This window comes from Panthera tigris, chromosome D2 (genome assembly GCF_018350195.1).
Source record: "Panthera tigris isolate Pti1 chromosome D2, P.tigris_Pti1_mat1.1, whole genome shotgun sequence".
In the NCBI taxonomy this organism is placed as follows: Eukaryota; Metazoa; Chordata; class Mammalia; order Carnivora; family Felidae; genus Panthera; species Panthera tigris.
Genome location: NC_056670.1, coordinates 46839417 through 46852127, shown reverse-complemented (window position 1 = coordinate 46852127; position 12711 = coordinate 46839417).

Sequence of the window (12711 nt, the reverse complement as noted above, 5' to 3'; positions counted from 1 at the left end):
ATCAAAAGACTTAATATTGTTAAGATAGCAGTACTCCCCAAACTGATCTACAGATTCAGTATAATCACTAACAGAATCCCTCCCAGCTGACTTCTTTATAGAAATTGATGAGCTGATTCTAATTCACATGGAATTTTGAAGGAATCATAATAGCCAAAACAATCCTGAAAAATCCTGAATAAAGTAGGAGGACTGACACTGCCCAATTTTAAAACTTATTAGCACCAGGACAGATATATACATCAGTGTAATGGATTGGGAATCCAGACATAATCTCACACATCTATGGTCAACTGATTCTTTGCCAGGGTGCCAACACCATTCCGGGGTTGGGGGGGGGGTGGGATAGCCTTTTAAACAATGGGGATGGGACAACTGCATAGTCACATACAAAAGAATAAAGTTGGAACCTTACCTCACACCATGAATATAAATTCACTCAACGTGGATCAAAGACAAACATAGAAGTAAAAACTATAAAACTCAGAAGAAAATATAGGAGTAAATCCTAATGATCGTTCAGTTCCTCAAAAAAGTAAGCATTGATTTGCCATTTGATCCAGCAATTCTCCTTCTGTGTTTAGACACAAAAGAGTTGAAAGCAGGTGCTTGACAGATATTCGTACAAGAGTGTTCATTGTAGCATTATTCAAAATAGCCAAAAGATGGAAATAAACCAAATGTCCAATAGATGAGTTTATCAACAAAATGTGTATGCATACAATGGAGTATTATCTAGCTTTAATAAATAAGGAAATTGTGATGTATGCTACAGCATGAATAGTCCTTGAAGATGTTATGCTAAGTTAAATAAACCAGATAAAAAAAAGACAAAGATTTATGATTCTACTTACATGAGGTACCTAGAGTAGTCAAATGCATAGAGACAGAAGGCAGTGTTTACCAGGGACTTAGGAGCAGACTGAGTTTCAGTTTGGGATGATGATAAAGTTTTATGGATGGATAGTGGTGATGGTTGCACAACAGTGTGAATGTACTTAATGCCACTGAAATGTACACTTTAAAAAAGGTTGAAATGCTAAATTTATGTATATTTTACCACAATAAAAAAGTAAAAAAGTTCTTCATGACCTCAGATTTGATAAGGCATTCTTAACTATGACACCAAAAGTACAAACAGTAAAAGAAAAAAATAGGTAGGTTGGACTTCATCAAAACTTAAAACTTTTGAGTTCCAAAAGACACTATCAAGAAAGTGAAAAGACAACTTAGAGAATGCAAGAAAATGTTTGCAAATCACATCTGATATGGGAATTTTATCTAGACTATACAAATAACACTTATGACACAATAATAACAAGAAAAATGACCCAGTTAAAAAATGGGCAAAGGATCTGAGTAGACAGTTCTCCAAAGAAGGTACAAAAATGTCAAACAAGCACATGAGACAATGCTCAACATCATTAGTCATCAAGAAAATGCAAATCAAAACCACAATGAGATACCACTTCGCACCCAGTGGGATGGCTAGAATTGAAAAGTCAGATAACAATGTTTGGTGAGGTTGTGGAGAAATTGGAACCCTGAAACTCTGTTGCTGGGAACGTAAAAATAGTCCCGCCTCAAACAATTAAACAGAAGGGAATAGATTAAGAGAAGTAAAAACACATGTTCACACAAACTTGTATGTGAATGTTTATAGAAGCATTATTCACTATAGTCAAAAGGTGCAAACAACCTATCATCCATCAGTGAATGAACGGATTAACACAATGTAGTATATTCCATACAATTAAATATTGGCCATAAAAAAGAAATGAAGTAATGGTATATGCTACATACTGATATATGGAAGCATTATGCCAAATTAAAGAAGTCACAAAAGACCACATTCTATTCCATTCATGAGAAAATACAGAATAGGAATATGTATAGAGACAGAAAGTCAATTAGTTGTTGCTTAGGACTGAGGACAGGGAATGGAAGAAAAACAGAATGATAGGTAAAGAATACTGGGTTTCTTCTTAAGGTGATGAAAATGTTCTAAAATTATGGTGACCATTTATCTGTGAATACACTAACAACCACTGAATTGTACAGTTTAAATGGGTGAATTGTATAGTATGTGAATTACATGTCATTGAGGCCATTTAAAAATGTTAAATGCTGAAGAACTGTCCTAGCAGATCAGAGCACTGTAAAAGGAAAGGACATTATAGTTTATGGGACTCTAGGTGGCAGCTTTGAAAAGCGTTGCTTCTAGGAGAGGAGGGTTATGTTTTAGAAAGGAAATGCAATACTCTGCCCTGACAAAAACTCTCAGCAAATTAGAAATAGAGGAAATAAGAGTGATCAAGGGCATCTCTGAATAATTGACAACTAATATTAATGATGAAATATTTAATATTTCCCCCTAAGATCAGGAACAAGGCAAAGATGCTCACTTCTACTACTTCTATTTGGCATTGTATTGGAAGTCCTAGCCATTCTAATAAGGCAAAACAATGAAATGAAAGATATAAAGATCAGAAAGGAGAAAGTAAAACTCAGTTTTCAAATGGCATGATCATTTACAGAGAAAATCTTTTTTTTTTTTTAATGTTTATTTTTGAGAAAGAGCATGAGCAGGGAGGGGCAGAGAGAGAGGGAGACACAGAATCTGAAGCAGGCTCCAGGCTCTGAGCTATAAGCACAGAGCCCGATGCAGGGCTCTAACACTCGAACCTAGAGATCATGACCTGAGCTGTAGTCGATGTTTAACTGACTGAGCCACCCAGGCGTCCCTACGGAGAAAATCTTAAGGAATCTACAGAAAAACTAACAAAACAAATAAATGAATTTTACAGTCATAGTATATAAGGTTAATATTTTTAAAAATCAATTGTGTTTTTATATACCAACAGCTAATAATTGGCAATGAAAATTTTAAAATTACATTACAACAACAGCAACAAAAACACAAGCTACTTGGAAATAAATTAACTAAAGATGTGCAAGACCTATACACTAAAAACCACAAATCTTTACTGAGAGAAATTAAAGGAGATCTAAATAAGCAGAGAGATACACAATACTCCTGGGTTGGAAGGTTCAATATTGTTGATGTTGATATCTAGTCTCCTCAAATTGATTTACAGATATTCTCTCTCTCTCTCTCTGTCTCTCTCTCCTTCTCATATAATCCTAATGAAAATCCCCCAGACTCCCCCAATGAAAGAAAAAAAGAAAATCCCCCACACATATTATAGAAATTAACAAACAAACTGATTCTAAAATGTATATGGAAATGAAAAAAAACATAGAATATACAAAGCAAAATTGAAGAAAAATAAAGTTGGAGGAATTAACTACTCAATCTCAAAAGTTATTATAACATTACAGGGATCAAGAGAGTTTGACACTATAATAAAGATAATGAAATAGATGATTGGAACAGAATAGAGAGCCAGAAATATACACTTAATTTATATTATAATTTGGGATTCAACAAAGTTGCCAGAAAATTCCAATGGGAAAAGGAAAATTTTCAACAAACATTACTGGAATAACTGGATACTCACATGGAAAAAAAAAATAAACATTAACCCCTATCTCACAGCATATATAGTATTTAATTTGAGATGGATCATAGACCTAAACATAAAAGTTAAAACTATGAAGCTTTTATTTTTATTTATTTATATATAGATTTTAAAGATTTTATTTTTAAGTAATCTCTACACAAAACATGGGGCTTGAACTCACAACCCAGAGATCAAGAATCACATGCTTTACTGACTGAGCCAGTCAGGGGTCCCCAAACCATGAAGCTTTTTTAAAGGGAAACTTACAGGGTGCTTGGGTGGTTCAGTTAGTTGAATGTCTGACTTAGCTCAAATCATGATCTCACGGTTCATGAGCCTTAGCCCCACATGGGGCTCCGTGCTGACAGCTCAGAGCCTGGAGCCTGCTTTGGATTCTGTGTCTCCCTCTCTGCCCTTCTCCTACTCTCATTCTGCCTCTCTCTCTCTCTCAAAAATAATTAAACATTTTTTTTAAAAGGGGGAAACTTAGAATATCCTCATGATAGGCAAAATTTTCCTAGGTCAGTCAAGGAAATATTAAACATAAGAGATAAAGTTGATTAATTAGACTACCAAAATTGAAAGTTTATGCTCTTCAAAAGACACATAAAAATGAATAGGTAAGCCACAGACTAGGAATCAATATTTTCAGACTTATATCTGACAAAGGAATGGTATCAAAATATGTGAATTCTGACAACTCAACAGAAAGGAATAACAATAAAATTGGGCAAAGTTTTGAATTTCACCAAAGAAGGTGTGCAAATGGTTAAAATTTAAAAGACTGACAACATTAAATATTGGCAAGCCTTCAGATCAGTAGAATCCTTCACCATTGGTGGGAGTGTAAAATTATACAACTACTTTGGATAAAGATGTTCCAGTTTCTTATAAAACTCAAGAGACCTCACCCTATGATTCATCAATTCCACTCCTCACATTTACCCAATAGAAATAAGCACATGTATGTAAAAATACCTGCACAAGAGTATTCATGGCAGCTTTTACCTAATAGCCTCAAATTGGAAACAATCCAAAAACTCATGAGCAGAAGAATACACAATCTCTGCCATATTCATACAATAGAACACTACCCAGAAATAAAAAGGAATGAATTACTGATAAAAAGAACATGGATGAATCTCAAAAGCATTATGCTGAGTAAAACAAACCTACACAAAAGAGGATATACCATATAGTTTCATTATAGGAAATTCTAAAACAGGCAAAACTAGTCCATGGTGGAAAAATCAGAATAATGTTGAGTAAGGGGTAGAGGATTTACTGCGAAGGGGCATAAGAAAGCTGTCTAGGGTGATGGCGATGTTCTATATCTCAATAGCAGTTTAGGTTACACAGATGTATGCAATTATTAAAATTTAGCAAATATATAGTAAATACTTGTGCTTTTCATTTAATGTGTATTTTACATTAAAAATTGTAAAGAGGGGTGCCTGGGTGGCTCTACTAGTAGCTTAAGCTCCTGACTCTTGATTTCTGTTCAGGTCATGATCTCACGGTCATGGGCTTGAGCCCTAGGTTGGGTTCCATGCTGGTCATGGAGCCTGCTTGGGATTCTCTCTCTCCTTCTTCTTCTGCCCCTCCCCTGCTTGTGCTCTCTTTCTGTAAAAAAAAAAAAAAAAAAAAAAAAAAAAAGTTTAAAAATTGTAAGGAAATATTGACCTCTATTTAATGATACTCAAGGTAAAGTACTCAAGGGGAAATGTAGTCATGTGGGCAATTTGCTTTGAAATTCATCAAAAATAAAATGGATTAATGGATGGATAGGTAATTTCACCAATATGTAATAAGCAAAAATTATAATATGTTAATTGTAGAATCTAAGTGATAAATATATGAGTATTATCTGGAAAATTATTTAAACTTTTCTGTATGTCCTAACATCCTTACAAAAATGCCAGAAAAAGGGGAAGAATGACTTTTGAAGCCTGGGTGGTGAAAAGAAAAAATAAACAAGAGATGGAAATGTAGGATCTTAGAAGACAAAAGAGCCAAAAAGTCAAAGTTTGTATGAAATTCCCCCTCACACATATATCTTTCCCCAAGCCATCTGTTAAGAAAAATGCAGGGGCACCTGGGTGGCTCAGTTGGTTAAGTGCTCGACTTGGGCTCAGGTCATGATCTCACGATTCATGAGTTCGAGCCCTGCGACGGGCTCTGCGCTGACAGCTTAGAGCCTGGAGCCTGCTTCAGATTTTGTGCTCCCTGTGTCTGCCCCTCTGCCGCTTCACTCTGTCTCTTGCATCGTCTCAAAAATAAATAAACATTAAAAAAAAGAAAAAGAAAAAGAAAAATGCACTGGGGGCCCTGGGTGGCTCAGTCTGTTGAGCGTCCAACTTCAGCTCAGGTCATGATCTTGTGGTTCATGAGTTTGAGACCCACATCAGGCTCACTGCTGTCAGCACAGAGCCCATTTTGGATCCTCTGTCTCCCTCTCTGTCTTTCCCCCTCTTGTGTTCTCTCAAAACAAAATAAAACATTTTTTAAAAAATAAAAAAAAAGAAAGAAAAATGCACTTAACTACATTGACAGAAGAGGAAGGGAATTCTTTTTTCAATGTTTATTTATTTATTTATTTATTCATTCATTCATTCATTCATTTTTTCATTTATTTTAGAGAGAGAGAAAGAGCATGTGTCAAGTAGGGGAGAGAGAGAGAGAGAGACAGAATCCCAAGCAGGCTCCACAGTCAGTGGCAGAGCCTTACAGGGCTCGATCCCACAACCCTGGGATCATGACTTGAGCTTAAATCAAGAGTCAGATGCTTAACTGACTAAGCCACTCAGGCACCCCCACATTTCCTTTCTGATTTTCTGTTTGGATGATCTATTCATTCGTGTAAGTGGAGTGTTAAAGTCCCTCACTATTTTTGTATTACTACTGATTACTTCCTTCATGTTTATTATTAGCTGCTTTATGTATTTGGGTGCTTCTATGTTGGATGCACAAATATTTACAATTGTTATATATTTTTGTTGGATTGTTCCCTTTATGATTATGGATTGCCCTTCTTTGTCTCTTGTTACAGGCTTTGTTTTAAAGTCTGTTTTGTCTAATATAAGTATTGCTATCCTGGCTTTCTTTTCATTGCCATTTACATGATAAATGCCTTTCCATTCCTTCACTTTTAATTTCCATGTGTCTTTAGATCTGAAATGAGTCTCTTGTAGGCAGCATTTGGGTGAGTCTTGCTTTTTTATCCATTCCATCACCCTATGTCTTTTGACTGGAGCATTTAGTCTATTTATATTCAAAGTAATTATTATAGGTATGTACTTATAGCCATTTTATTACTTGTTTTATGGTTGTTTTTACAGTTCTTCTCTGTTCCTTTCTACTCTTGCTCTTTTCTCATGGTTTGCTGGCTTTCTTTTTTTTTTTTTTTTAGCTTTTTATTTTTTTAAAATTTACATCCAAGTTAGTTAGCATATAGTACAATAATGATTTCAGGAGTAGAATCAGTGATTCATCCCCTGCATATAATGCCCTGTACTCATCCCAACAATGTCCTCTTCAATGCCCCTTGCCCATTTAGCCCTTCACCCTACCCACAACCCCTCCAGCAACCCTCAGTTTGTTCTCTATATTTAAGAGTCTCTTATCTCTTATCTCCCTTCTAAACCCAGGGACAAGAATTGGCTCTGCACAGTTTCCCTAAGCCTCCAGAACCTGATCCCAATACTCATTTCTGAGTCTCTCTAATGAGTATCACATGAATACTTTTCAGTCTGGTGAAACCTTTCGCTCTTTCATTTTCCCCCCTATTGTCACTAACACAAAACAAACAAACAAACAAACACCTCCTAGACTTAATTCTGCATTTGTTTGATTCATCTCCCCTGCTGGACAGAGACCTCTTTAGTGCAGGATTGGGTGCCTGATTATTTCTCTTCCAGCATTTAGCACAGCATCTTTGGCTGAATAAGTGATAGATAAATGCTTATTGATTTACTATTACTAGTATCTCAAGGAGCCAAGTGGATCAGTAAATTTGCATTTATGTGAAATATTCATTTGTCTGTAAAATAGAGACATGACAACTGTGTCCTGAAAAGACTACAAATTCAGTATCTATAAACAGATCATCCTAAGTGCATTTAGAAGCTGGATATGTAAAATCTATGCTGAAGCCTTTTGTAAAGTGAAGCTTTTAAAGTAAAATAATCATTGTTATACTTTATAAATTTTATATAATTTAACAATCACTGTTCAATAATCTCTTTTACCCATGCGGTTCTTGTCTATTGTTCTGCTGTTCTGGTGAATTTTCTGAAGGCGAGACAAACTTGCAGCAAACATGCAGGCTCTTAGAGACTTGTGAGTGACAGAGCAGTGTTCGCAGAGTGGTAGTGAGCTATGGTCAACAATAAGTCTGACCTAGATATGAATCCCAGCTCTGCACATCCTGGCTATGGGGCCCTAATAACCATCTCCACTGAGCTGCAGCTTCCTCATTTGAAATGGGGGCTAATGACAGCTCTCTTGCAGGGCTATGGAATGAATTAGAGGTGAGCACTGTAAAGCACGCCTCTACTGCCAGCATTTAGTAGATGATAATACTAGAAGCCTCCCGCCCACCCATGGTTTGTTTTTTGTTTTTGTTTTTGTTTTTGTTTTTTTTTTTTGCCAGATGTACACATTGCAGCGTGATCTAATGCTACCTGCTAATGCTCTGCTTTTTACTTCTCATACACTTTAGCCTCCAATTAACATTCCCAATGACCCAAGGACTTTTGCTACAATAAGTCACTTTCAAATGCCAGGACAAGTTTACCTCTAAAAGTGCGAACTGTCTGGGACACCTGGGTGGCTCAGTCAGAGCATCCAACTGTTGGTTTTAGCTCAGGTCATGATCTCACAGTTCATGGGTTCGTGCCCCACATCTGGCTCTGTGCTGCTTGGGATTCTCTCTCTCTCTCTCTCTCTCTCTCTCTCTCTCTGTCTGGCTTCTCTGCCCCTCCTCTACTTGTGCTGTCTCTCTCTCTCTCTCTCTCTCTCTCTCTCTCTCTAAATATATATATAAAATAAAAGTGGGAGCTGTCTGAATTATCCATGCTAGATTTGATATACTATCTCATTCCACACACGTAGGACAGTTAAGAAGTCAATAATCATTATAATGGTAGGACAAATGTCTTCTGCCACTTTTAAAAGCCCCATGGCTTTCTCTGGCTCATCACTGAAAGGATCTAGGCAGTTGGAAGATGAAGAGAGCCTGGGCCTGCGTAGGGATGGTAATCACATCTAGAGCCAGTATCCTGGGCAACAATTCAACATCCAATTGATCTGGCCATTGATTGACCATCCTTATCAGAACACTGGAGTTTGAGTCCTGAGCTAGCATGAAGTTTCAGCTAAAGTGAGGCAAGTATTCTCTATCTGCTTTGGGTTTTCATGAGATTGTTTAAAAGATTAAACAGCTGCTACTTTGCCTCTAAGAATAATTAATTTCCAGTCCCTTGGCGCTGTGTTTCAGTTTAATACCATTTAGGGGAATTGATAGTTTCCTTGCCTTTTTTATTGCCTTCAGAAAGAAAAGCCCTTAGGTGGAAATTTTCTTTTCTGTTTCTCTTCAAATTCATGGACACCCATTCTCTCTCAGCAAACCTGGAGGGCACTAGTCTGTCCTGATTTTTCTCCCTGAAAATATATTTCCACTGTGAACAAGGCCATCAGTACCTCTAATGTGCATCGAACACCCTGCCACTGATTAAACATCAGTACGGTGCCCAGAGAATGTTCTCCCTCTGTACGTGACTTCCATCCTTAGGAAACAAAAAGAACCCAGAAGTTCCTTTAAATGGTGGATAAATATCTTCAAAATCAGATTCCAGCCTATGTTTCCAATTCAGCTTCATCTCTCTTAGTAAGCTACCTTTTCATCGTACCCCCTTTTTTCAATGGAATTTCCTTCCTCTCTTTTCAAACCAGTAAGTTCCTATTCATCTTTGCAGATCCAGCGCCAAACTGACTTTCTTGGGGAAGCCTTCTCTAGACTCTCTCAGGCAGAGTCAGCCCTTCTCCTCCTGACTGCATGTTACCCACAGCCCCTCACGATATAGAGCACTGCTTCTAAAACACTGGTGTTCCTATTAAAATGCAGATTCTGATTCTGGAGCCAGAGACTATGCATTTCTTTTCTTTTTTTTTTTTTTGATTAAAAAAATTGTTTTTTAATATTTATTTATTTTTGAGAGAGAGACAGAGTGAGAGCGGGGAGGGGCAGAGAGAGAGGGAGACACAGAACCCAAAGCAGGCTCCAGGCTCTGAGCTGTCAGCACAGAGCCCGATGTGGAGCTCGAACCCACAAACTGTGAGATCATGACCTGAGCCCAAGTTGGACGCCTAACCAATTGAGCCACCCAGGCACCCTGTTTGTTTGTTTGTTTGTTTTGATGTTTATTTATCTTTGAGAGACAGAGAGAAACAGAGCATGAGCAGGGGAGGAGCAGAGAGAGAGGGATACACAGAATCCTAAGCAGGCTGCAGGCTCTGAACTGTCAGCACAGAGCCCGACTTGGGGCTGGAGCCCACAAACTGTGAGATCATGACCTGAGCCAAAGTCAGTGCTTAACCAACCAAGTCACCCAGGTGCCCCAAGACTGTGCATTTATTTTTTTTAATATGAAATTTATTATCAAATTGGTTTCCATACAACACCCAGTGTTCCTCCCAGTAGGTGCCCTCCTCAATGCCCATCATCCACCCTCCTCTCCCTCCCACTCCCCAGCAACCCTCAGTTTATTCTCAGTTTTTAAGAGTCTCTTATGCTTTGGCTCTCTCCCTCTCGAACCTCTTTTTTTTTCCCCTCCCCCATGGACTTCTGTTAAGTTTCTCAAGATCCACATAAGAGTGAAAACATATGGTATCTGTGTTTCTCTGTATGACTTATTTCACTTAGCATAACACTCTCCAGTTCCACCCACATTGCTACAAAAGGCCATATTTCATTCTTTCGAGCTTTTCCCCTGAGATGAGGAACATGACAAGGATGTCCACTCTCACCGCTGTTGTTTAATACAGTGTTGGAAGTCCTAGCATCAGCAACCAGACAACAAAAGGAAATCAAAGGCATCAAAATTGGCAAAGATGAAGTCAAGTACATGGAAAACCCAACAGACTCCACCAAAAGTCTGCTAGAACTGATACATGAATTCAGCAAAGTTGCAGGATACAAAATTAATGTACAGAAATCGGTTGCATTCTTATACACTAATAATGAAGCACCAGAAAGACAAAGAAACTAATCCCATTCACAACTGCACCAAGAGTCATAAAACACCTAGGAATAGACTTAACCAAAGATGTAAAACATCTGTATGCTTAAAACTATAGAAAGCTTATGAAAGAAATTGAAGAAGATACAAAGAAATGGAAAAACATTCCGTGCTCATGGATTGGAAGAATAAATATTGTTAAAATGTCAATACTTCCCAAAGCAATCTACCCATTCAATGCAATCCCAATCAAAATTGCACCAGCATTCTTCTCGAAGCTAGGACTGTGCGTTTCTAACACTGTCCCAGGTGACGCTGATGCTGCTGATCCATGGAAACACTTTGAGTGGTAAGCATGTACAAGTCTCAGCACTGGGTTTTGTTCTGCCTCCTCTTTCTGCTTTAGCAGAACAGTGACTGACTGTTTCATTTCTGAGTGCCCAGCACTGACTGATCACAGAGCCAACAGCAAAACCCCAAGTATTTGTTGAGTGATGATGACTCCTCCTCTGTCATACTTGCTCACATCAACTTCCCCTTCTCCATCTTTATAACCATTTCATAGACTTTAATGCTACTGTCTTTTTTTCTTCTTTATTTCAGGTGTTTTATTTTTGGCGTTTTTATTTTTAAGGCAGACATAGGCTATTGATTGCTTTTTAACTTAGGAAACAGATAATTAAAGAAAAGATACAAACCACCTGGTCCTGCAGGTTTTATTAAGATAAAGGGCCTGGAAGCTTCTCTTGCTGAGTGTTTTCAGGATTCCAGCGCTAAGTCTCACTCTGTATGCTTCATGTCTTTTGTGAGGGTGGCTCAGATTCAATGAAGGTGGGCTTGGATTTCATCCTCATTAGATTCCAGTTAACTAATGAGTATCCTCGTTTTACATGTACTCTGAGGATGGTGGAAGAAGGATAAAGTTTGTGATGGATGAGTGGCCCTCATCCATCCCATCCCAAGACAGTCTGGGGTTCCCTTTGTAAGCTAAGCACTCAGGAATGAAAAGGGTCTCATTTTTCCACCCAGTTCACATCCCTAAGCCATTCTCTTTTCCCTTTTGTCTCTGGCTTGCCCCCCCTTTTTTTTTTTTAACATGTACACTTTGTAGTCTGACAGGTACAATGAGTTGTAACAAGCAAAACTAAATTATATCATAAAGCAATACAATATATACATTGAGATGACTCTCAGTGAGCATTTGAGATGATGTAGTTCTGTATAACTTTAAAATAGTAGCAGCTATAGGATGTCCCACCTGAAAGAAACTTGCAGAGATCATCTGGTCTAACCCCATCTTCAGATAGACCAGAAAAATCAGGCCCAGAAAAACCAGGCAGAAAGAGCATGCAAGCCAGGACCAGAAATGAGGACCCCCGATAAGTCCTCTCTTGCGTGTGGAAGCCCTTGCTCCTGAACCTGACAGGAAAGGCCAGCTCCCTGCAATACACTTCCTGTGTCTGGGGGACTCTGGGGCCCCTTTTGGCCTCTACAAGCTCTTTTTTTTTTCTTTTCCAGGTTCCACATGCATCACTATTTACTCAAGATTTCTGCTGTTTTTTCTCTTGACTGATATTATGCCAGCTTTAACTCCAGTGTTAACTTTTCTCATCTCTGGCTCCGGGCCCTGCACTTGCCATCAGACATGACTTATGCCGGGTCATAATTTCCTGTTCATTTATCGGCTTCTACTGCACTGACTGTAAGCCTCTTGAGCATATTATGTTCACTGTCCCCAGCACAGGATCTGGCACACAGTACAGTCTCAGGAAAGTGACAACTTACTTGTCAGGAAAAGGAGAGCCTTCCTGCATTCAGTTGGCATTCACATTTTGCACGCAGACCTCTTTGATAGTCACTGACTAATTAATGCCTGGCTGCAGGCTTAGCTCAGCTCTTTGAAGAAGGATGTTATTATGCTCTGACCCAGAGACTAGTTTATTAAACCC